The sequence below is a fragment of the Chaetura pelagica genome, unplaced genomic scaffold, assembly GCF_000747805.2.
Source record: "Chaetura pelagica isolate M959 unplaced genomic scaffold, ChaPel_1.0 scaffold408, whole genome shotgun sequence".
NCBI classification, from domain to species: domain Eukaryota; kingdom Metazoa; phylum Chordata; class Aves; order Apodiformes; family Apodidae; genus Chaetura; species Chaetura pelagica.
In genome coordinates, this window is record NW_009954229.1 from 501,852 (window position 1) to 506,358 (window position 4,507).

Consider the following 4,507-nt stretch of genomic DNA (forward strand, 5'->3'; position numbering starts at 1 on the left):
TTGGGGTCCTCAGGTGCTTTGCTGGAGGGTCCTGTCACCCGTGAGGCTCCAGGCACAGCTGTGGCTGGCAGTGGTTTGGCAAACCCACCTCTGCATTGGAAGAAAAGCCCTCTTGGACCTCTAGAATTCAGCCAAGCCAGGTCTGGCAATCACAGGGAAGGTTTGGAGAGATGTAGTAGTTTTTTTTCTACCTGTTGCATTGTTGTTTAGCTCCTCACCCCACTGTGTTCACAGGCTGGGGAGTCTTGGATTTTGGTGGTTCCTGAGCAGCCTGGAATCCCCAGACACTGGGGCAGGGTTTGGGGTGTACAACCCCCCAGCACAGTTGTTCCTCCCACCCCTGCACTGTGGGAGGCCCAGCCCATCTCTGCAGCCCCATCCCTGCAGCAGACATGGGACATCCCATGTTCTGCATCCAGAAGACCTGGGTTCACTCTCCTGGTGACTCAGTGGACGTTGTTTCTCGAAAACCACCCAGACTGCATCCAGATGTCCTCCCTCAGATCCAGCTGTTTTGGGGGAGGTAGTTGCAACTCCCAGCTGCTTGTCACTGCTCCCCTGCCAGCAGAGCTGCCGGGTCAGTGCTCCCTCATCCATCTCTGTCCGGAGCAGCCCGTTAGCAGAGACCTGCTGCTCGCTCCCTTTCCGAGTTCAACTCTTTCTTGTCTGAAGGTCAATCAGAAAGAAACCAACCGACCAACCTCTGCCTTGGAAAAACTCATTCCTTCCAACCAAAAGCACCAGCATCAGCTCTGAAACACCACTGAGCTCTCTGAGCTCATCCTTTTAGTGCTAAAAATACCTCGGTGCTACCCATTACGGTGCATGTTTCCTGCTTTTCTTGCCCTCCCTTCCCTCACTCCCCTCATTCACCCATGCACAAATGCATTTCCATCCTGGGGGGAAACCTGGGGCCAGAGGACAGAGCCCTGATCCTGGGCCAGGAGCCAACAGCTCCTTAGCATTAATCCCATCTCTGCCACCGACGTGCTGTGTGGCCTTGGGCAAGACATTTATCAGCCCTGCCTGGGTTTCACCCCAGTTTGTAAAATGAGGATAATGATGCTGACTTTTACCTACCTCACTGAGCTGCCTTGAGGATTATTAGATAATGCTCGTGCAGTGCTTTGAAAATGCTCGGGGTGTGAAAGTCCAATTATTATAAAATCAAAACATTTTCAGCCCTCCTCGTGAGTGGGAACAGAGCAAATGTGTTTCCCAACAGCTCCCAACAAAGCAGCAGCCACCAAAATGTTATAAAAGAGAGCAAATGCAGTGTGTGTGTGTACATATCTGTAGAGAACAGCAGTCTGGACTCAGCTTGAATTGATTCATGTGGTTTTTGACTTAGATTATCCAAGCTTACAAGGAACAAGGCTCGTATTTCTGCTCCTGATTCCTAAGCCTGGGTCTATTTATTTTTTTTCTCCCTTCTCTCTCTCCTGCTTTCTCTTCCTCAAATGAACTCTTCTGGATCCTTCCTCGTGAGGTTATTGGAAGGGTTGGGTGTGCTGGTTTTCATCTTCTGGCTCCAAAATGGTGGCCTACCTCACTTCATTGAAAGCTGAAGGGCAAGTGGAGGGGAAAATTGCCATTTTATTTTACTTTTTTATTTATTTTTTTTCACATGCACAATGCATTCCCCCTGCAGAACACCAGGGACACATCTGGATAGTGTTTTCCTAGGGCTGCTCAAGGAATTATCAGAACAGTGTCCTTAACTTCATATTATTATGTGACGTGCAGCAAAACTGAAGGGGAGGGGGAACCCACAAGAACTATTAAATAAATAAATAAAAAAAAGAGGGAATTAAAAAAAAAAAAAATACATCCAACCCTCTGCTATAAAGAAGTATTTCCATTTGGTCAGAATGCAAAACAGCTTTGCCTAAAGTGATACTATTTAGGAGTTACAGAACCTGTTCTTTAGTTAATCCTGCATTTCCCCATCAGGAGGATGCCAGGACCCGTGGTATTGGGGTGTCCCTGGGGAGCAGGCTTGGGATCAAGGGGAACCCACGTGTCAGAGCTGGGCTCAGAATCCTGGGGAGAAGCAGAGCAGGGACTTGCAGGGTTTGGGTTGTGTTTTTTTTTTATACCTGGCTGGTGAAAGGAGCCCTGTGTGGCTGCTGTGAATGCACGGGTCTGTCTGCTGCTCCCGCACGGCCCCCGCGCCAGAGCCACTGAGGCTGGCAGGGTACCCAGCTCCTCCGGGTCTTTAAAGAACAGATCTTTGGAAGATCTTGGTGATTTCAGAGGCTATTAAGCCTCTAAAATTTCTGGGCAATATGTCTATGGTCCTTTGACAGTCGCCAGTCTAGAAACGCTGTGTGTTGAGCCCTGCTCTCACCGTGGAAGGGACCACAGGACTCACTCTCCAGCTTCACAGGTGTCCTGCACTTGGTGACACTGGACTTGTCCTTCTCTGTAGTGGTGACCACAAGCATCAAGGTGTTGTTTTGTAAGGGAAAAGAGTTCCTGAAGAGACCAAGCAAGCAATAAACTCAAAGTACAGAGTTAGTAAATAAGCTGGGACAAAAACTCTGTTGCTTCCTGCCCTTCCTTTCCATGCATCTCTTGATGAGCTGCATTTGGTAGGTTAAAAACCACCTGAAATCCTTTACTGGTTTGTTCTAAGGGGATATAAACCATTTCTGGGAACCAATAGAAAGCAGGTTCCTAAAAGCCATGGTGACAGCTGCATACCAAAAGCAGACTAATAGCAGAGAGGCAAAGGAATGGTAGAATAATCTGTAGTGAAATAAAGATTTTAATAGCAAAACCAAGTCTTCAGAGAGTGAACATGATCCAAAGCAAACCATACCTTTATATATGGGGATCTGGGAGAGAGAGAAAAAAAATCATCTCATTTTTTCCCCCCTAAAACAAATTACTCCTTATGGAGCAGTTTCATATCTGCTGCTAAATTATTAAACTCCTTCTCTGGGGGAAAGAGATAAAACAAACATCCAGCATTTCATTTTTTTTTTCATAACTGAAAGAGGTTTTGGGTGAGTGGAAAAGCAGGCCTGCCCATGAATAACCAGGCAATCGAAATAAAATCATCAGATGTTTGGTGATGCTGAGAAGATGTGGAGCCTTCAATAAATCAACAGCTTAAAACTGCTTAAATCGACAAGAAAAAAAAATCATCTTATATGCAGTGGGCTCTTGGTGCCACGTTTTCCCCAGTCAGTGTCTGGAGGAAGTGGGCTGCAACACATTTGATGTAGGAGGTGAAGAATTTGTGTCTGAATGAGGCAAGAAGGGACAAAAAGGAGGAAATAAGCAGTAAGTGATATGGGATTATGTCATGCAGAGCATGTTTGGTTGCACACGTGAGTAGCAATTGCCAAGAAAAGCTGCAGGATGTCCAACATGAATGGGATCAGCCAGCCCAGCTGGGACAGGAACCAGCTCCAGCAGAGCCAGGGGTAGGTGGTCTCCTTGTGTCTGGCAGCAGGACCAAGAGCTGGAGGAAAACCCCAAGGACAGGTGAGGAATGAGGGATGTTCCATGAAGTAATCCCAGGATTCTCCAACCCTTCCCAAGCTGGCTTGGCTCTTCTCAGTCTTGCTTCCATGCCTGAATTTTCCCAACCAATCCTGAAGGTCAGGAAGAAGACCAAGCAGTGGTTGGAGACCAACTGGGAGGAGTGATCTGTTCTGGTTGTTCCTGGCCAGATGGGAACAAGGAAAGGTGAGGGAGGTGACAGATGCTTCAGGGCTGTTTTATCCCTCTGTCACCCAGAGCAGCCACCTCCTTCTACACCCTGATCTCACCTCCAGGTGTAGAAGCCAGCCATGCAGCCTGGGCCTGTGCTGCCCAGGGCAGAGAGGAGCAGCACCTGCTTTTCCACCTGTTTTTTTAATTCTTTTTATATTCTAAAGATCAGCTTTACCTGGAGCTGGCTCTGGGTCTCCCCACATAATGCCCTAGGGAAGGCACTTGATTTCACCATCTCAAGATTTCCTTCCTGATGACTTCATCAGATTTGTGCAAGTCCCTATGAACATTTGGCTTTCTGGATGTTTTCTGAAGGAAAATAAAATCCTGTGTAATTGAAAATTTCCTTTTTTTGAATAGATCTGTGACAAAGATGTTCATATTCAGCTTAATTTCCATCCGCAACATAATCAACGTGGTTTCCATGGGAAATTGTTCGTGTGATTTTGATAGAACATACCCCCAAAATAACATTGTTCATTAGAAGTGGCATGGATGTTGTCATTTGAGGGAATTAATTCCTCTCTATAGAGGAGCTGATCTCTTCTGCTGGTCCTGAGTGTCTGTCGAGCTGCAGCTCCACACTATTTCAGCCTGCAAAAAGAGCCTTTTGCAAACACCTCGAGTTTTGATGGTTTCCATCTTCCCCCAAGTGCATTCAGTCCTTTATCAGGTGGTGCACAGTTATCCCCAGCACCTTGGTCTTTTTTTCCCCCCCAGTTTCAGCTGGAAATGCTCTTTTCATGGGTGTGCAAAGCGTAGAGCACAGCAAAACAAAACA